The sequence below is a fragment of the Triticum dicoccoides genome, chromosome 4B, assembly GCF_002162155.2.
Source record: "Triticum dicoccoides isolate Atlit2015 ecotype Zavitan chromosome 4B, WEW_v2.0, whole genome shotgun sequence".
NCBI classification, from domain to species: Eukaryota; Viridiplantae; Streptophyta; class Magnoliopsida; order Poales; family Poaceae; genus Triticum; species Triticum dicoccoides.
The window spans coordinates 71,077,384-71,099,581 of NC_041387.1; the positions used below are offsets into that span (position 1 = coordinate 71,077,384).

General features: G+C 49.5%; 1 non-coding gene across 1 annotated transcript; it reads left to right on the forward strand.

Annotated features, from left to right (window-relative positions):
• The first annotated feature begins 12,459 nt into the window (after positions 1–12,459).
• On the forward strand, positions 12,460–12,531 carry TRNAK-UUU. Its single transcript has one exon. It is a non-coding gene; the product is annotated as a tRNA-Lys (tRNA).
• The last annotated feature ends 9,667 nt before the right edge of the window (positions 12,532–22,198 follow it).

Genomic DNA, 22,198 nt, shown 5'->3' on the forward strand with positions numbered 1-22,198 from the left:
CATCAAGTGAATCAATAGAATACCCCATTGTCACCACGTGTATCCCACGCAAGACATACATCAAGTATTCTCAAATCCTTAAAGACTCGATCCGATAAGATAACTTCAAAGGAAAACTCAATCCATTACAAGAAGGTAGAGGGGGAGAAACATCAATAATAGCAAAGGTCGCGATACATCAAGATCGTGCCACATCAAGAACACGAGAGAGAGAGATCAAACACATAGCTACTGGTAGATACCCCCAGCCCCGAGGGTGAACTACTCCCTCCTCATCATGGAGAGCACCGGGATGATGAAGATGGCCACCGGTGATGGGTCCCCCCTCCGGCAGGGTGCTGGAACAGGGTCCCGATTGGTTTTTCGTGGCTACAGAGGCTTACGGCGGCGAACTCCCTATCGAGGTTATGTTTTGGAGGTTTGGGGATTTATAGGAGAGGTTGGTATCGAGAACAAGTTAGGGGGACCCACAGGGAGTCCACGAGGCAGGGCGGCGCGCCCTAGGGGGGCACCCTCCACCCTCGTGGGGCCCACGGGACTCCCCTCCGATAACTCTTCGTTCCAGTATTTTTTATATTTTCCAAAAAAAATCTCCATTGATTTTCAGCGCATTCCGAGAACTTTTATTTCTGCACAAAAACAACACCACGGTAGTTCTGCTGAAAACAGCGTAGTCTGTGTTAGTTATAAACATGGCATGAATACATCAAAAATTATAGATACGTTGGAGACGTATCACCAGCCTACGGGGCGCGGCTTCCGGTGGCTCAAGGCACCCTTGGGCCATCACATTGTCACTACATCTTCCATGCTACCTTTGCCTCTCCTTTAGCAGCAACGTCGTGGCCGGTCGTGGTGCCTTGACTGGACCTCAACCGTTTTCTAATCTGAGTGGTAGTCGAAACGACCCCCCCCCCCCACGCCCAAAAAACTATGAAACCTCATCCTCTCAAGCGTCGTGTCCGTCTCTGATGAGGTCCTGGTTCGGCGTAGCCAGGGACGTCGCGACTGACCGCATCCTGTCTCTTTCTTAGAAGCGACTAGTATGCATTTTTTACGTAAGCTCGATCAAACTACATAAAGCTTAATTTGACTTAGGTCCAAGCTTGGTTGATGCTTCTACAAGCTCCTGGGTTTAGAAAGATCGCTCCACTGAGACGGTAGCCTAGAGACGGCATCAACTCATGATGCGTCGTCGGTGAATGTAGGAGGAAGAAGACTTCGACACTCCCAATGTTTTGATTGCAATTTTATATTTTTATATGGGCACGTTTGTAAGGACCCATGATACTCCAATATAGCCCCCTAAAGCAGACTCACTATCCGTCCACGAACTCATCTGGACACGTCTGTGGACACGGATATGAGAGCTGACCATCCAACCATGTCCATCAAATAGGCACCAAATACAGACAGCGAGGGTGGGCTAGACGGACCTAGAGGACAAACGCTAAGCACACCCTCCAAGATGTTTGGATTCCCACAAAGCTCCGGCGGGTTTGCTTCCAAGTGAATTCAGACATGCAAACTGATTCACATACGTTTGGGATACCCATTGGATGACACCTCGTTGGAAATGCCCTTAGAACAACTCTAGGAGACCCCGCAAAACGCCCGGCCCGCAAAAATTCCGGCGAGTATGCGGGCTCGACCCAATTTTCCGGCCAGAACAGAGCCCGCATACTCGCCCGGCCCGCAATTTTTTTTTGCCGCAGCCCGTAAACTGCACGCCCCGAGCACTATAACTGCGGTTCCGCGACCATTTTGCGGGTCCAAACCCTATTCCCCCACCGCCGTGAGCCACCCGACTCCCCTTTCCCCTTTCCACATTTTTCGCCGCCGGTGATCACCCGCCCCGCCTCCAGCCGCCATGTGGGGCTGCATGTGGAGCTCCGGACGTGGCTCCGACAACAGATCTGGCCGTCAGAGGGACCCGGAGCGCGAGCGGCGCGTCCGGGCGGACGACGCGAGGAAGCGCCGCGCCCGGAGGTGGACCAACCACGGGATGTTGCCGCCGGCGAGCTTCAACCACCGCGAGACGGAGGAGTACGACCACGAGCGCGCGTCCTTCTCCTCCGCGAGATCTTCCTACGCCGGATCCTCCTCGTCCTCCGATGCGGGCTTTCTCCTCGTGAAGAGGGAGTGGTCGGAGGATGAGGAGGAGCCGGCGCCGTTCACCTTCGTCCCGGTGAAGGAGGAGCCCCAGGAGCCCGCTCCGCTCGGCCGCCGCGGAGTGGTCGGGCCCGAGGACTACGTCGCGGACTTCGACGCCGTTGCTGCCGCCATCGCCGAGCGGAGCGTGCGCGAGGAGGCAGAGCGCCGGCACCACGCCGAGGAGCTCGAACCCCTCCAGTGGCAGCAGGCGGTCGCCGCCAACGAGAAGGCCGAGGAGTGGTGCCGCATCCGCGCGGAGCAGGCGGCGAAGTACATAGACCTGTGCAGCTCCGGCGAGGAGGATTGAGCGTCGCTCGGCCTCTAAGGCGTCGTCCATTTTGCCGCGACCTCGCTGTCGTCAGATCCGACCCCCTCTACTACTAGTTAACATATCATGTAGTATGATCTATGCTTAATTTGTTGATCATGTAGTATGTATGAACTCTGTAGTATGTGATGTGATGAACTATGTTTGTGTAATTTCTCCCGCGAAAGTGTTTTTTCAAATTATACAGGTTTAGATATGGTATCTGATCGGCCGCGCATGTTTTCGACCCGCAAACGCGATCTTCGTGAAACCGCAAATGCGTGTTGGGGTCGTATTGTTGCGGAATCTGCTAGAGTTGCTCTTATACGTTTTCGTAAAAATAATAATATGTGGAGTAAATAGAAATAGAGGGAGTATTATATATGCCCGGTGAAGATGCGATGTGCAATGCCAGATCTAGTCGCATATGTTTGTCTTAACAACTGTTATACGAAGACTTGAGAGAAGTTTTAATTCATAGTCAAGTCGATACTTTTCTTGATCCCGATCTGTGATCCGAGAGAGCTGGCTTTTACAGTCAAGATTGTTTTGTTTTTTCAACTCTCGTGTTAAGATTGTCCAAATCCGAATTACTAAAGGCATTAATGGACTGGACCAACAACTTGCTAATATGTACTCCCTCTGTTTTTATTTAATCAGCGTATTAGATTTGGTTAAAGTCAAGCTTTATAAACTTTGACAAAGTTTATAAAAAATGTTTATAAAAAATATATTTACATATACAATAACAAATTAATGCAATTAGATTCATTATTGAATGTAGTTTCATATCATATAGATTTGTTATGGTAAATATTTATATTTTTTCTATAAACTTGGTCAAACTTTATAAATTTTGTCAAACCTAATATACAGAGTAAATAAAAACGAAGAAAGTATATGATTTCGCTACAAATTAGTTGTTAGATTTTTAAGCGTGGCATGTCTGATGCTGGGGATGGCAAATTATGATCTCGCGGGTATGTAATTTTCCTTCAACAAACATGACAATTCATTCCGGGCATTAGATTTGTCATAGTTAAAAAATTGACGTCATATTTTTAACATTATCTTTTTCTCTCGATAAAGGTTGATTTTATTATCTCAGAATGTAGCATCAAGCGGATACAAAGCATTATGAGTAACTCCTAACCTCTGCATAACTAAAATGCACACAACCAAATTCAAAAGTCTGGCAAACAATATGAAATAAAAACCGGCATATCGAGAACAGTAGAGTCCTATAGACCGACACTATGCCTATGTCGAAGGTGGGGGTGGATCGATCCGGAGGTTATGTTGTCACCCATGTTAGAAAAAACCCTCCGTAGCCACCTGCTCCAACTGCATACACGTCGCCTTGAATAGCGGTTGATGCTTCGGTCGTTGTAGCATAGACCATGTATGAAACGAGTGCGTACAACGGAAAATAACCTATAAAGGAGAAGCATTTTTTCCATTAAAAACCAAATGGCTTCTACATAGGCAGAGCAACCAAATTAAGGCATACGCTCCCACCCTAATGAGCGCTTGAAACCTATTTGGAATACCGTCCAACTAGTGACCAAATATATTGGCAACACTTGTGGACGGATATAAATTTGACGTTATTTGGATGATTGACCACGTAGAACGTGCAAACTTGCATTGAGAAAAGAGGTGTTTGATTGTCTCGTCATGAGTACAAAAACAACACTTCTTACTCCCTGGCCAGTTGCGCCGTGCGAGGTTGTCGTTGGTTAACAACTCCCTTATAAAGATACCACATGAAGATTTTCATTTTTAGTGAAATCTTGGACTTCCAAATTTTCTTGTTATTACCCACTGGTACCGCAAAATGCGTGAGCACACGATACATAGAGTCTACTGTGAAAGACCTTGATGTAGTAAGGTTTCAGTGAAATACATTCCGGCCTTGTGTCAGGTTAATCGAATTCAGTCGGGACAAAAGATTATGCCATGACAGATGTCGGGGGCAAATCAAATCCCGCCTGAACCAATTGTTCGGCGGGGATGAACTGAGCACGTGCGCAATAGTATTGTTCTTATCGCGAGCAATGTTATATAAGGATGGATATTGTTCTCTGAGACTGGCATTGCCTAGCCAGATGTCTTCCCAGAAATGAATCTCCAACCATCATTTATCGTGAAAGACCCAAAGCGAAAGAGATATTTCTTTGTCACCATTAGGCTAGCCCAAAAGTGCGAGTCACCAGGTTTTCAATATGCCTCGGACACCGCCTTTTGGCCTAAATACTTGTTGTGCAGCATGATTTACCAAACATCATTCTCAGTAAGAAATTTGAACAACCATTTACTGAGCAGAGCCTTATTCTTGACCAGCAAGTCATGAATTCAAGGCCACTTGCTCTTTTGGCCTACAAACCATGCTTCATTTGGCCAATCTTCATTTTTTTTCCCTTTATTTTTAACATTCTTGTATATATTTCCCTCCCATCTTGCTAATATGTATAGTTTGCCAAGCCAAGCCTTGCCTTAGGTACGTACAACTTTGAGTGGTGAAGCCAATAAATAGAGCTATTAGCAGTGAGCACACCCCACTAAAAAAAACAGTGAGCACACGCATACTGGACTGCTAATGGCCAGCTTCGTTAACAAGGGCAATGGTCTGAATGTCCGAGTCATGAGCCGGCACCTCGTTTCGGCCTCCGACTCTTCCATCAAGGAGCACGTCCTTGGTGTGTCCAACATTGACCTTCTCCATGGCGCCTTCCCGGTGTCACTGGTCTGCATATACCCGAAACCTCCAGCCGGCGGCTTCCACGCCGTCGTTGCCGCCTTCGAGTCCGGGCTGCCGTCATTGCTCAACCACTACTTTGCCCATGCTGGGCGCATCGTGGCGAATCCCCGCACAGGCCTCCCCGAGATCCTTTGCAACAACCAAGGTGCGGAGCTCATCGTCGGCGTGGCCGATGTCGCTCTGGCGGACCTGGACTTTAGCAGCATGGACTTGTCCGTAGGTAAGATCCCGCTGCCGTACGGCGATGACGTCCCTCTGTCGGTGCAGGTGGTGACGTTCGTGTTGGGCTAATAAGCCGTGGCGATGCATCGGACACGACCAGCGCGTGTATGGGCGCGAGCTGACCGGGTCGGGCACGTCGGGTCCGGGCAGTAGGGCGTGCGTGTGTGCGTGCGTTGGGTGCACGGGCGTGTCCGTGCACCAGGGTAGCGTGTTGGGGCCGTTGGCGAGCCACGCGGGGCGATCGGGGTGCGTTGGGATGGTGCTCACCGCGAGACGCGGGCGCGCGCAGGTGCGTAGCGTGCGCGGTCAGAGCATGCAGAGCGCGGAGATGACGCGGGCGAGTGGAGGCGTGGGTACGTGCCCAGGGCGCCGGCTCGGGGTTATAAAGCCGCTTGGTGACGTTGTAATGGATCGATACTATCGATTTCGTGCTCGAGAAAGAAAAAGGGGGCGTTCGTGCGCCGAAAAACTCCTGTGTCCACTGCCTCTCTGAATTTTTCTGGACTTCTCCTTCTTCTCCAGTGAGCAGTGCGACGGCGAGGGATAGTGAGCAGAGCGAGAGGGAGAGGAGGGCAGCCGCGAGGGAGGCGCGGCAACAACAATTGGCATCAGAGCCACGGTCTGGTCAGGGCGCGCCGGCGATGTCGATCGTCCCGTACGCCGGCGGAACGGGCGGATCATTGCCGCAGGCGGTGCCGTAGCTCACCGGCGAGAACTACACGGCATGGGCGATCAAGATGGAGGCGAACCTCGACGCGGCCGGGCTGTGGGAGGCGGTGGTCGTGCCGGAGGACGCGGCGGCGGCCGTGATCGCCAAGAAGGACAAGCCAGCGAGGGCATACCTGCTCGGCGCGCTCGCGGAGAACCTGCTGCTGCAGGTGGCGGCGAAGAAGACCGCCGCGGAGGTGTGGGCTGCTCTGAAGGCTCGGTTCGTCAGCGCGGACCGCGTGCGGGCGGCGCGGCTGGGCACCCTGCGCGGGGAGTTCGAGCTCCTGCGCATGGCGGACGCCGAGAGCCTGGATGACTTCGCCGGCAGGCTCGGTGGGATGGTGGCGCGCTACGCGGCGTTGGGCTCGACCCTGAAGGACGCCGCCCTCGTCAAGAAGCTGCTCGACTCGGTGCCGAACCGCCTGTACCCAACGGTGGCCGGGATCGAGCAGTTCTGTGACGTCGACGACATGGCATTCGAGGATGCGCTGGGACGGCTAAAGGCCTTCGACGAGAGGCTGCGACGGCGCGGGCAGGATGGAGGCAACCAAGGCGGCGGTGAGCAGCTGCTGTACACCGCGGCGCAGTGGCGTGCGCGCGAGCGGCGTCGGGGCGGTGCACGCGGAGAGGACGACGACGACGGCGCGACGAGCACGGCATCAGGCGGCGGGGACAATCGTCGCGGGAAGTGCTACAAGTGCGATGTCAGAGGGCACTTCAAGAGGGAGTTCCCCTGATGCGGAAGGAGCCGGTCGCCGAGCGTGCGCTGCTGGGGGACGACGGTGTCGAAGACGCTGGGCTGCTCTAAGCCGCGACTTAGGGCGCGAGTGTTGAGCTAATAAGCCGCGACGATGCACCGGACACGACCAGCGCGTGTATGGGCGCGAGCTGGCCAGGTCGGGCGCGTCGGGTCCGGGCAGTAGGGCGTGCGTGTGTGCGTGCGTTGGGTGCACGGGCGTGTCCGTGCACCAGGGTAGCGTGTTGGGGCCGTTGGCGAGTCACGCGGGGCGATCGGGGTGCGTTGGGCTGGTGCTCACCGCGAGACGCGGGCGCGCGCAGGTGCGTAGCATACGCGGTCAGAGCATGCAGAGCGCGGAGATGATCACGGGCGAGTGGAGGCGTGGGTACGTGACCAGAGCGCCGGCTCGGGGTTATAAAGCCGCATGGTGACGTTGTAATGGTCGATACTATCGAGTTTGTGCTCGAGGAAGAAAAAGGGGCGTTCGTGCGCCGAAAAACTCCTGTGTCCACTATCTCTCTGAATTTTTCTGAACTTCTCCTTCTTCTCGAGTGAGCAGTGCGACGGCGAGGGATAGTGAGCAAAGCGAGAGGGAGAGGAGGGCAGCCGCGAGGGAGGCGCGGCAACAACAGTTCGCGTGCGGCGGCTTCTCTGTGGTGTGGGGCCACAACCACGTCCACCTGCTCGGTGACGGCCACGCGCTGCTCGGGCTCGTCGGCGGGTTTTCGGAGCTCGCGCGGACGGGCAGGCTCGCCCCGGGAGCCCGGCCGGTCCACGATCGCTCCCTGTTTCGCCCGAGTTCCACGCCGTCGAGATGCAGGAGCTCCTCGCTGGCCGCGTTCATGCCTTTGACCTCCGATCGCATGGTCAACGTCCTGACGAGCGAAGCGAGCTGCGTCCAGCGCCTGTACTATCTGGAGGCGCATGCCATCTCCCGGCTCCGAGAGATGGCGAGCCAACAAGACGGAGACGGCCGCGCGACGCGGGTCCAGGTGGTGTCCGTGTACATGTGGAAGACCCTAGCCGCCGTGGTTGGTGCGGCTGACACGCGCTGCCCCATGGGCTGGTGGGTGGACGGGCGGTGTTGACTCACGGCGCCAGAGCACCGCGCCCTCGCGACGAGCAGCTACGTGGGTAACGTGTCCATGTTCGTCCTGGGAGAAGACAGCGTGAAGGAGATCCAGCGCAAGCCTCTGCCGGAGGTGGCGTCCATGGTGTGCGAACTGATCAATGCGCGCGCGTACGACGACCGCTTTCAGGAGGTGGTTGACCGGGTGGAGCAGCACAAGTCCGGCGCCACCTACATGGACGCGTCCAACATCGGGCTGGGCTACCCGACGGTGGCTGTGACGGCCTTCACCTCGTTCCCGATGGACACGGACTTGGGCTTTGGCCACGCGGCAATGGCGATGACGACAACGTGCGGCAGGGGGCTATGCTCGGGGTTCGTATAGATGGTGGCTACGCCTCGAGGCGATGGGGCCTGGATCGTCAGTGCAAGCGTGTGGCCGAAGCTCGCCGCCACGCTGGAGTCCGACGAGCTGCGTATTTTCACGCCAGTCACAGCCGAGCACCTTGGTCTCAAGCTCAACGAAGCAATTGTTAAGGACAAGGACAGCCCGCGTAGCCGGTTCTGATGGGCGCGTCTGTGAATTTCTAGCTCTCTTTGTTTAGGACAGTTGTTAAGGAGTCGCGCATGCTGCTACACAAACTATGGGAGCACCTATGCGCCAGTTAACTGGATTTTCTTCAGTTTCAGTTTCGGTCTATGGCGTCCCAACCCTTGGATCGCAAACAAACATCCAGATATCTTTCTTCTTCCTCCGACCGTTTCTTAGATCATAACAAACAGGCGAGGTTTCGGTCGATCCCCTCCAGTCCGGTGCCACGCCTACGGTGAGGCATGGACCTAGCGCTCGCCGGCGATGCCATGGCAGAACACTGTGTCCCCCTTTCTGTACTTGCATCCGTCCATTCTGACCGGCGGACAATACGAAAAGGTCCCCACCCACCAACCCTCCATCAGTCGCGTCATCCCGTCACCAGCATGGTCCCGTGCGACCTCACCGGGACAACCCGGTCATAAAAAAATCGAAGAATTACAGAAATATCTACGATAGAAAATTAACTCTATAAACCAGAGATTAAATATTTCCATCAAAGGAGTGGAAGAATCTCTCTTATAACTAGCCTAAGGCCATCAAATGCGGGCCTGTATTCATCCATCGAGCAGTCCGGATGTAATTTTTCTCGCAAATCGGGGACAAACTAGGGGGTTTTGTGGGTATCCGGACCGTTGTCACGTCCGCTTACGACCATCCTAACCCGCAAAAACCCTCAGCCTCGCCCGCACGCCCTTCTCGTCTGAAACGGTCAGCGCCGCTCTAGAACGGCAATGTCACATTCATGCCCGGCCAGAACGGATGGGATCTCTCACTGGCGCCGGCAGAGAGAGCATCGCCCACACCACACCCCGTTGCACGCGACTACTCCGCGTTCGAACGACACCACAATCGTCTGTCCGTCTGTCTGCCGCCAATATTAATGGCACCCGGTTGCCAAGGAACCTACTCCGGCCCCTCCAGCCCATCCGTCTGCTGCCCACCATTGTCATTCGCCCGCTATATAAGCTGCAACCCATGCCATAGCCGCAACCATCCTCCTCTGGTCCCTTTCTCATCTCTGCACCACTCCACCATGGCCTCCTCGCGCTCCAAACTTCTCTGGGACGAACTGTGTCTGAAGTAGAAGAAGGAGATGGTCGTGCTGCCAGTAGGTAGCCGGAGGCTGACGATGTCCCAATGGAGGACACGGCCGAGGACAAGCATGCGCCACCCTCGCCGGTGCATTGTACCATGACAATCGGCGAGGCCCGTGCCCATTACATGGACATAGTGCGGGAGGCGTAGGTTGACGTAGCCTACAAACTCCAGCTCCTCTAGGAGCACCATCAGACGGAGGAGCAGCTCTCTGCCGGCAGGGCGATCGCGTCAGACACAGACGTGGCGGAGCAGGCTGCACTGCTTGAGTCCTACCGCTCTACCCGCGAGATCCGCCTCTCCCGTTGGCGGTACTGCCAGCGTCAGGCAGAACTAGAGGCCGCCTACAAGGAGTTCGCCGAAGCAGCGGGCGAGGTGTGGGGCAAGATCAAAGAGAAGGAGGACATCGCCGGCTCCGCCATGGCCACGCCCCGCCGCCACGACCACAAAGCCGGCACACCCGTGGGCGCCGCCGACAGCGAGAAAGAATAGTGCATGGTAGGTCACCACTGCTCAAGTCCCAAGAAGGCCACCGCTCTTCCCCTCCGCCTGAAGCCAAGATTGGCGGGCTGATAATCGACGGTTGATCGGTCACTCAAGCTCTCGTGGCGGAGGCAGAGCTGGAGAGCACCAAGGTGGAACTAGAGAAGGCAAAGGCAAATGTCGGAGCTTCAGTTCCCGGTGCTCATGGCCGAACACGGGGAACGTGCGGGGACGATCATTTAGATTAGGTTTAAAGTAGAAGTATGTCCAAAATTATACCTTCCAAGTCGGACGAGCTCCGTTTTTAGTTGAAGTATGTCCGAAATGTAATGATTTTCGTCATGTGTATATAAAACCCACCGTGCTTGCATGAATCTCTTCTTGTTTATATGAAAATCCGCTCGGCTCGCATGAGTTTTGTCCATTTAGTTCCAACGTGGTTGAAATGTATGCGGGCAGCGCTGGATGGCGGCCTCCGACATCAGTGTTCGCGGATTGGTATCCCCTGTCCATGAACAGAAGCTGGAGCAAATTTGCAGGTCAGCATTGGAGATGCCCTAACACTCTTGCATAATATATAGCTTTCCAATTAAAAATAGAGCTTCATTCCAAAAGTCTATGAAAAGATCCATAGAATTAACTAAAAGAATATATACATACATACATATATATATATATATATATATATATATATATATATATATATATATATATATATATATAGGTGTTGCTTCTCCTTTTCGGTCTCCGGCGCCCGAATAGAAAAAGAAAACATGATCGGGTCCAAAATTGTATCCGATGTATCCAATCTCGTCGATGCCAGAACAACACCACTTGGTTTGACGAGACCTCTATAGTTACGTGTCATACATTCCATCTTGAAGTAGCATTATCTCCTTTTTGGCATCAAGGTAGGGAGGAAAGAACTTGGCCGCCATACAGCCTGAAGATGCAACAGATTGTGGATGGAGGTTGGCCAGTCAACATGGGCATTGTAGGTCCACCGAAGCCGCCAACGATGTTGCTTGGATCCTTATCGCCTGCCTCAAACTCCATGCTAAAAGTCCTTTAGATCACGGGATGACATCGCCATCGCCGAAAGCTCAAGTCCAACAAGGCACACCCGAGTGGAACAAGACAAACTAGGATCGTCCACCGTCAACCGTCGTCCCTTTCGCCTCCGCGGCAAAAATAAAGGAGCAGGAGACTCCCATAGATGCTTGTTTGGCCGCCTCAACGGCTTGTTTAAGGGGGTGAGGTGGATTCACCACCTTCCACCTTTGTCCATCATGGAGGCTGTGTGGAAGGTGACGACGACAACGACCACTGGGTGTTATCCGTGAGCTCTGCTAGCTGCTTCCACAACACATAACGTGAGTCCTCGGCACAAGGTCAAACACTGACACCGGGTCAAATGATTTGAGGATGATGACTCTAAACCTACTATACGCAGGAACAGCTTGAGCCCGCCTCTCGTCCCCATCGGGGCGGTCGTGCTATTGAAGAAAAAAAGAGAAATGAGTCGGGGTAACGAGGCACACACTCAACACGGAGGGAAAAAAAGGAGTCAAAGAGAATCCTCTATAACGCTAAGCCCCCTAGGTTTTAAGGGCCTACATTCAATTTAGGCTATCAATTTCGAATTGGGTGTTGGATTTTGACCAGGTCCTCCTTCAGTCTAGGTAGGGGTGCATATTGTTGTGTGGGCCGCCTTGTCAGTGGGTCTGCCCTGTGGGCATAGCGTGTCAGTTGGGGAGGGATTGATTGATGTTCGCCTGGTGAAATCCGTGGTGGGCGGCGTGACGGCTGCGGGTTCTTCCCTGGCCGCGTGTCGATTGGAGAGCTGGTCTGTGCTTTGTAGTCCTAGAGGAAGGAGAAGGGGTGAGCATCTGGTGGGCGGTGGGACGGACGTTTTCGGTTGTTCTGTGATGCCGTCCTCACTGCTGCTGGAGGTGGTCGCGCCGTTCGGGTGCTGAAGAGGAAAAACCAACGCGCCAAAACACGCAAAACACTTCTAGTATGTATTATATTGTACTATGCGACCCTTGCCATTAGGCTACTACCTAGTTCTTATGGAGACACCCAACTAGACGTATCTCCTGCTATTGATTCTTTCAGTAATCAGAATGGATGGGCAGACGATGCTATGTGCACGACGTGTAGTCGATAAATACTCTTCACCGTCAGATGCATTAGGAACAAAAGTACAGATGGCTAGATGGGACACGTCGTCTGTGTGTCGTCTGAAAAGTATCGTCTGTATAGCAGTGCTCTTCAGTAATACCGTATACATATGTAATATCTCCGGAAAAACATAAATGTGATGGCCGACCTAGCTCAGTGGTAGAGCGCGTGGCTTTTAACCACGTGGCCGTGGGTTCGATCCCTACGGTCGGTGCAGATCTGATGACTGACGTATTTTGAGATGCAACCTTTTTTTTAATAACTATGAATATGAATATATACTGGCCTGCTTGAATACTTGGGAAATTTCCATCTTTACTGTGGATCCGATCCCATGGTCGGCGCATTTTTTTTTCATTTTAGATGCAATCTCTTTTCTAGTAACTATGACTATATAGTGTCCTTGTTGAATACTTGCAAAATTCTATTTTTAGTGTGGTCGATCCCCCGTTGGGAAATTCTACTTTTAGATGCAGTCTCTTTTCTAATAACTATGACTGTATAGTATCCTTGTTGAATACTTGCAAAATTCTATTTTTAGTGTGGTCGATCCCTGTTGGGAAATTCTGCTTTTAGTGTGGATTCGATCCTCATGGTTGGCGCAGATTTATTACATTTTTTGCAAAAAAGTAATAATTTCATTTTGAGATGCAATCTCTTTTTTAATAACTATGAGTATACTGACCTGATTGAATGCCTGGGAAATTCTATTTTTAGTGTGGATTGAATTCCCATGGTTGGCGCAAATTTATTTCATTTTGCGATGCAATTGCTTTATTAATAACTATGAATATATAATATATTGGTGCGGTTGAATACTTGGGAAAAATCTATTTTTAGTTTGTTTGATCCCACAGTCAACACCAATTTATTTGATCAAACCCTGAAAAAAAAGGAACATACTAGATTGAAGCATACTCTTTTTTTTTCGGGGTAAAGGGGATTGTATTAATTAAGTATAAGAAATGTTACAATCCCTGAGGATGAGGTCTTGAATAGATTCAGGACCTGCTCCTAACCATACCACTGTACGATTCTCTTCACGGCCGAATTTTGCAAGCAGGTGGCTCGCATGGTTTTGGGCTTGGGGTATTTTTTTCAGGCTTGTACACCGGTCTGAAGCCATACGATGCTTGATCTCACCCACAAGCTGGCAGAGAGCAGAGCCATGCCGGCTGGGACTATTAACCAGAGCTCCGCTGAATCAGACTCTACCACAAACTGATGTGCACTCCACTGCATCGCCAGATTAATTCCTTCCAGGCATGCACTCATTTCAGCTTCTAGGGCCGAACTACAGCGACGGAGGACGCGGCAAGACGAGAAAATTATCTGGCCCATCCAGTCTCTCAGTATTATTCCGGCGCTTGCCGCCCCTGTCGCGGGGATGAAGGAGCCATGCACATTTAATTTGACTACCCCGGCTGGTGGTTTTACCCAAGGAATTGGCTCATCCGGCTGTACCATTGGCTGCACCGGCAGAGGGGGTCCATCCATAATCCCTTTTCCTTTAATAATTTTCTCAACGGACTCGGTCTGGATCAGCTTCAGGGATCGCATGTAACTACACAGGTAGCGACGGGAACCTTCAATAGTTGGCAGCGGCTTATCATGAGTAACCTCATTCCGGGCATGCCATGCGTGCCATAGCACCATCAGGACATACGCACATTCATTCGCAGGGGATTGAAGCATACTCGTCTAACATAATATTCCGTGTAGCACATTTGACACACAATTATGATGGACTCGTTCCCATGGTTGGCGCAAATTTATTTTATTTTAGATGCAATATCTTTTCTAATAACTATGAGTATATAATGTCTTTGTTGAATAGTTGGAAAATTCTATTTTTAGTGTGGTCTATCCCCATTGGGAAAATCTAGTTTTAGTGTGGATTCAATCCCCATGGTTGGCCCAGATTTATTTCATTTTTTCGCAAAAAAATAATTTCATTTTGAGAGGCAATCTCTTTTTTAATAAATATGAATATAGTGGCCTCGCTGAATATTTGGGAAATTCTATTTTTAGTGTGGATTCTATCCCTTGGTGGAAATTTATTTCATTTTAGCATGCAATTGCTTCATTAGTAACTATGAATATATCGGTAATTGCCTTTGGCTCCTAGGTGCATATGCACCCATTGTCGAAATACATATTTCAAAAAGTTGAAAAATTCGGAACGAAAATCCCGCTGTATATTCGGATATTTTATGTGCGTGCACAAGGTTTCAGTGAAAAACGGCGTTTTTTGTGACTTGTGTAAAAAAGACAATTTCTGATGCTTCATTCTAACTATTCACGAGGCATTTCTTTATCTTTTTTACACAAGCCACAAAAAACGTCGTTTTTCATCAAAATCTTGTGAACGCACATAAAATCTCCGGATATACACATGGAATTTTTTCCCCGAATTTTTCAACTTTTCAAAATGTGTATTTCGACAATAGGTGCATATGCACCTAGGAGCCAAAACGCCGCGTCAATGTATTGGTGCAGTTGAATACTTGGGAAATTCCATCTTTACTGTGGATTTGATCCCATGGTCGGCGCAAATTTATTTCATTTTAGATGCAATCTCTTTTGTAATAACTATGACTATATAGTGTCCTTGTTGAATACTTGCAAAATTCTATTTTTAGTGTGGTCGATCCCTGTTGGGAAATTCTACTTTTAGTGTGGATCCGATCCTCATGGTTGGCGCAGATTTATTTCATTTATAAATAAATAAAGAAGTTCAACAAGGTCTTATATTCTGAAAACAAAATAACAGCAAGCTCACAAAGAGCCACAACGCCAAAAACAAAAGTCCCAAAAGCCACAACCGGCTGGCAAAACAAAGATAGGTAAACTAATCGCCTATCCTATTACATGACCGCCATCCAAACCGGTTGAAAATATCCCGCGCTACCATCTCCCACCGGACAGATCCAGTAACCAAATGCTCCCTGGCCTCCGTTGGAGTGAGTAACGACCACATACGGATCAGTGCAGTAGCTCGGAATAAAACCTGCAAAAAATGAATATTTGTTGTTCTGTTAAAAGCCAAATCATTTCTGCAGTTCCAAATTGCCCATAACAAAGCACATACTCCTACGCGAATGTGTCTGGCTGTTTCGGACTCTATCCCAACAAGCCACATTCCAAATAACGTAGTGAACGAATTCGGAGGAGTAATATTAAAGGCAATGTGCACCGTGTGCCACAAAACTCTCGCTAACGGGCAGTCAAAGAATAGGTGCTTGATAGTTTCGTCCCGATCACAAAAACTACACGTAGTAGATCCTGTCCAGTTGCGCTTAACGAAATTATCCTTTGTTAAAATAACTTGTTTATGCACAAACCACATAAACACTTTAATTTTCAAAGGAAATTTGACTTTCCAAACATCTTTGGAACTAGGAATGGCACTAGAGTTAATGACATCGATATACATCGACTTAACTGTGAACTCTCGAGACCTAGTAAGCTTCCAACACAACAGATCGGACTGATGAGATAGCTGAACCTCCATCTGTCTACTCACCAAATGAAGCCATGCTTCCCACCGGCCGCCAACAAGCGCCCTCCTAAACTGAGTATTAAGGGGAATTGACTGCAAAATCGTTGCAACAGTAGCATCACGTCGTTGAACAATACGATACAGGGACGGATACTGAAGCGCCAACGGCGTTTCACCAAGCCAAGTATCCTCCCAGAAGCGAGTGGTGCTGCCATTACCGACTATAAACTTTGTTCTATTAAAGAAGGCAGTTTGACTCTCATAACCCCCTTCCAAAAAGGTGAGTCAGTCGGTCTCACTGTCACCTGGGACAAAGTCTTGGACTGCAGATACTTACTACGGAGAATCTGCGCCCACGTGGCCTCAGTCTCAACTGATAACTTATACAGCCACTTACTGAGAAGACATCTATTCTTGACTTCAAGATTCTCAATACCAAGGCCCCCCTGATCCTTTGGTCGACAGATGATGTCCCATTTGGCGAGTCGGTATTTTCTCTTAAGTTCATCACTCTGCCAGAAGAATTGGGATCGATAGAAGTCCAGCCTTTTCCTAACACCAACTGGGATTTCGAAGAAATATAAGAGAAACATAGGCATACTCGTGAGCACCGAATTGATAAGAATCAATCAGCCTCCATATGACATGAGTTTGCCCTTCCAGCAATTCAGTTTCTTCTCAAACCGATCCTCGATGCACTTCCATTCTCTGTTTGTCAGCTTACAATGGTGAATGGGTATACCTAAGTACGTGAAAGGTAATGCCCCCAATTCGCATCCAAACAATTGCCTACAAGCCTCTCGTTCCTCATTGGCTCTACCAAAACAGAACAACTCGCTTTTATGAAAGTTAATCTTCAATCCGGTCAATTGTTCAAATAAGCATAACACCAGCTTCATATTTCTTGCTTTTGCCAAGTCGTGCTCCATAAAGATGATTGTATCATCAGCGTACTGCAGGATGGACACACCACCATCAACTAGATGAGGCACCAAGCCACCCACCTGACCGACCTCCTTTGCCCTACCTATCAGAACTGCCAACATATCAACCACAATGTTGAACAGAATAGGAGACATTGGATCACCTTGTCTCAGGCCTTTGTGTGTCTGGAAGTAATGACCTATGTCGTCATTCACTTTAATTCCAACACTCCCTTTTTGCGCGAAAGATTCTACCTGGCGTCGCCAAGCTTCATCAAAACCCTTCATGCGTAAGGCCTGTTGAAGGAAAGGCCATTTGACTTTATCGTACGCTTTCTTGAAATCCACCTTGAAAACAACTCCATCTAGTTTTTTCGTGTGAATCTCATGGAGCGTTTCATGAAGGACCACAACCCCCTCGAGGATGTTCATGTTCGGCATGAAAGCAGTCTGGGTATGCTGCACCACAGAATGCGCAATCTGCGTGAGCCTATTAGTCCTAACCTTGGTATTTGTTTTTGAAACTAACATTAAGAAGACAGATGGGCCTGAATTGCTCAATTCTCACAGCCTCTGTTTTCTTAGGAAGCAGGGTTATCGTTCCAAAATTCAATTGAAAAAGATGAAGCTGTCCAAAGAATAAATCATGGAGCAACGGCAACAGGCCCCCTTTAATAATATGCCAACACTTCTTATAAAACTCAGCCAGGAATCCATCCGGGCCGGGAGCCTTATTATTTTTCATCTGCGATATGGCCTCAAACACCTCTTTCTCAGAAAAAGGAGCAGCTAAAATATCATTCTCAATAGCAGTAAGTTGAGGAACATCCTCAATCCTAGAGTCATCTAGAGAAACACAATTATCCTCTGGAGGCCCAAACAATTGTTTGTAATACTCGGTGATGTATAATTTTAGGTTCTCCTGACCTAGAATCGTTCCTTCATCTTGTTCAAGCTGAAAGATCCTCTTCTTTCCGTGTTTTCCATTAGCGACCATGTGAAAGAATTGAGTGTTCGCGTCCCCCTGGACTACTCTTTGGACCTTGGCCCGCAGCGCCCACTTTAACTCTTCTTCATGAAGAAGCTCTTTCAACCTCATCTCCGCGTCAAGCTTGGCATGAAGCCCCGAGGCTAGCAGAACCGTGGTTTCGTCTTTTACATCTAGGGACTGAATAAGGGTAAGGAGCCGTTCCTTTTCGACCTTATAAATCCCGCTAAGATGCTTAGCCCACCCACGTAGGGAACTTCTCAAATGCCTGATCTTATTCTGCCAACGCTCAAGCGTAGTCCTACCTCCTGCATCCTTAGCCCACTCTCTGGCTACGAGATCAAAGAAGCCTTCTCTTTCAAACCAAGCAAGCTCGAACAATAGAGAGTTTTTGTTTCCCAAGTGGGAGGCCTCACCAGAGTCCAGAAATAAAGGCGTGTGGTCAGAAATACCACGAGAAAGGGCCTGAACTGTTACAAAGGGAAATTTCTGTTCCCATTCGACACTAGCCAGTACTCGATCCAACTTTTCAAACGTCGGATTTGGCAGCGCGTTAACCCAGGTGAACTTTCTTCCTGAAAGCTCCATCTCTCTTAGATCCAAGCTTTCAATGATAGTATTAAACATGAACGACCATCTGCCGTCAAAGTTATCATTATTCTTCTCATCACGCCTTCTAATGATGTTGAAATCACCCCCACCAGGATTGGAAGCTGCTCAGAGCCACAAATCCTAACCAGATCAGCCAAGAAATCAGGTTTGAGTTCAGGCTGTGCGGCACCATATACCGCCACCAGAGCCCAATTAAACCCATCAGCCTTCGACCGCACCCTAAACTTAACCGCAAAATCTCCCATGACCACACTTCAGACTTCGAACGAATCGCATCTAACTCTGAGTAAGATCCCACCGATCTTCCTCGTGGTGGCAGACAATGCCAGTCAAAATCAATACCTCCCGATAAAGTATTAAGAAATTGTGGAGAAAAATTATCTCTACCAGTTTCCGACAATGCGATAAAGTCCAACCTATGCTCGATAGACGCCTCTGCAAGAAACCTTCTTTTAGCCAAATTTTTCAAACCTCTGCTATTCCAAAACATTCCTTTCATATTTCGTCATGGAATTTTTTAGCCGTATGGATCCTAGCACTCCTATGCACTGCAGACGCCGGGTAGATCTTCCGCTTCCATTTACGTTTAGGCATGTTCTGACTCTCCAGCCGGTCCTCACAACCAGGCTCAGAAGGTCTGACTACAACATTCTCAACTATCTCATCCTCCTCCTCAGGCTCAGGGAGGGGAGGAGCAAGATCCGCACAAAACTTACCGAGCACCCTGAACCCCAAAGCATCAATATCGTAATCATTCATGGGTTAAACCGCTGCTAAGTTACGAATCATCTCTAAAGTCTGCTCTGCCTCTAAATCCAGGATATCATTTACGGAATTTGAAATTTCACTATCATTACTACCTAGTGAAATTCCCAAATGGTTTGCATTATTAATAATCTCATCATTAGAAAAATGCAAGATGGAATTTGAGGTATTAACCGACATAGCAGTAGTGACCTCAATGTCACGAAGTTTGTCCGCCCTCATGGCAGACCGCATCTGTATGTTTTCAACCTCTGGATGAGCCTGGAGACGGCAGCTCAACCGTCACCCCTCAGAGACTGGATCTGGAATCCCACCAAACGCAATAACCTCCTCCCAAGTGACCTTGCTCGGAGTGGGGCCTCCTGCCTCACCCCGAATATGCAGCCGGTCAGCCTCCATCGAACCAGCTGGACCGCTGGAAAGTGGTGGGGTGCTCAACGGCACCGCCGACGTCGGTCACACCCCATGGCAGAGAGACAGCACCATGCCGGGGAAGGGGAGAGCATGGGCCACCTGCCCAAACTCCCCACCTACCCCGGCCCTTGGGCAAGAAGGGCTCACCGGCGCCACAGGAGGGTCGACCACCCTAGGCGCCCCAGGAGAAGAGGGCCCCGAGGCCACCTGCCCCGGTCCCCCTCCAGAAGGCGGAGCCGCCACTTGCAGCTCCGGCCTCGCGAGAGAAGAAGAGGGCGCTGAGGCCACCTACCCTGGACCCCCTCCTGTAGATAAAACCTCCACCACTGAGACCTCGTCCACCCTAAGAGGAGAAGAGGGCGCCGAGGCCACTTGCACTGAGCCCCCTTCATAAAGTGGGACCGCCACCTGCATCTCCGGCATCGCGACAGAAGAAGAGGGAACCGAGACCACCAGCCCTGGCCCCTCTCCAGAGGGAAATGCCTCCACCACCGGTCCCTCGGTCTGAGGAGAGTCAACGTGCAGAACATGGGAGGGAACCACCTCCTCCTCTGCCCTGACCATGATCGGCGAAGCCCCAAGGACGGGACTCACAGCATCCTCAAAATCCAAAGCAGGTAACGTGTGCTCAAAAACCTCATCAGACTCCACCCGCTCACTCCAAAGTCTTGGAGGTGCAGAAGCCGGCTCGAAAGATCCAAATCTTAGAGAAGTTATTGGCACCAAGGAGGGTGGTACCGTCCCATTCCCAGACGTCTGAGAAACGGATCCCGGTCCATTGGAAAACTCTCGTCCAGTATCATCAAGCAGTGCCTCCTTAAGTCCCGAGCTGTCATCTCCCTCGTGCATATCAACATCAGTCCCATTAGCCGCCTCGGCGAACAGACTCTCATCCTCATACTGAATGACGAGGTTATAAACCTCGATATGTCCACTTGACCTCATCAGGCACAAACTCAATATCAAGAACACTAACCAGCAGTCGGGCTATCCCATGAGTTCTGGTAAAAGCCAGCCTCCTTCCTACTTGACATACACAACATGGGCTAGTAGACCAAACATAAACCATAAACATCTTAACCTAGTTGGGACTTGGAACATCTCTCATGGACATATTTGAGGAATTTGCATGACATTATAGAGAGACCATGGATGATTATATGAGATTTTGAAGAGATATTAGTTACACATGAGAAGGAAGGTGGCAACATCATACCATTATACTTGATGCAAGACTTCAGAGATTGCATAGAGAGTGTGGTTTACATGAAGTTATGTACATTGTCGACCCATTCACATGGAGTCGGGGGACGATACAGGAGCGCCTGGATAGAGCTCTATGTAATGAGAAGTGGTCTAAAATTTTTCCCTATGCAGTTGTGGTACATGAGCATCATACCCATTCAGATCATCGACCCCCATTGTTGGTTACAGACTATTATGCAGCAACGCTATCACAGAAACCGAAAGGAGAGAGGAGGTTCAAAGCGCGGTGGCTAAATGAAGATACAGTGAATGAAATTGTTGCCACGGCCTGGCAACGCGCCTAGCTGATGGGGGTTGGGTCGTCGTTGTCTGGCCGTACAAGGGCAGTAAAAGCAGAGCTTAATCTAATGGGGTCGAGAAACATTAAGAGGTCTAAAGCGGAGAATTCATAAACTGGATAAGGATTTGGAGAAGTTAAAGCGGGGACAGCTCACACGCAAATCCAGACATAGAATGAAGGAAATACAAACGTTGATAGAAAACCTACTAGACCAGGAGGATATCGTGTGGCTCCAACGTGCACGGGAAACTGGTTACTACATGATGATGGGAACACTTAATTTTTTCACAAAGCAGCTTCAGCGCGAAAGAAGAGAAACTGCATTAAGAGACTCTTAGATGATACAAGAGTCTGGAGAGAAGATGCAGATGAAATCAAATCTATTAATTTTGGATACTTTATGGAGTTGTTTACATCCCAAATTTCCGAGCCAAACAGAAACGTTCTAGATCATGTGCAAAGGAGGGTAACCACTTCTATGAATGATGCACTGATGGTGAAAGTGCAATATAGCACTAAATTGTTTTTGACATCTATGACAACTTCATTTGTGTTTCTAACCACATGCTCTAAGTGTTAACAGCCCTGATTAAGTCAAAGTGAAGCATGGATGGTTATTCCCTCTCTTATTCGAAAAAGGAAAAGCGGTGTGCTCAAGAAAAGAAGAAGACCCATAAAGTTTTCTTATTTCTTGAGTCCTTAGGGTAGCCGCACTATTAAGAGGGGGTGCATCATAAAAACATCTAGGGAATCAACTCACCTTCTGTAGGATCGAAAGTATGTCTAGGGGGGGTGATTAGACTACTTGACCAAATAAAAACTTTACCTTTTCCCAATTTTAATTCTTGGCAGATTTTAGCAACTTAGCACAAGTCAAGAAATCAACCTACACATGCAATTCTAGAGTATAGCGGCGGAATTTAACACAATTGCATATGGAGGTAAACGGCAAGAGTTTGAGGAGGGAAACACAATTGGAGACACGGAGATTTTTGAGCCGTGGTTCCGATAGGTGGTGCTATCGTACATCCACGTTGATGGAGACTTCAACCCATGAAGGGTAACGGCTGCGCGAGTCCACAGAGGGCTCCACCCACGAAGGGTCCACGAAGAAGCAACCTTGTCTATCCC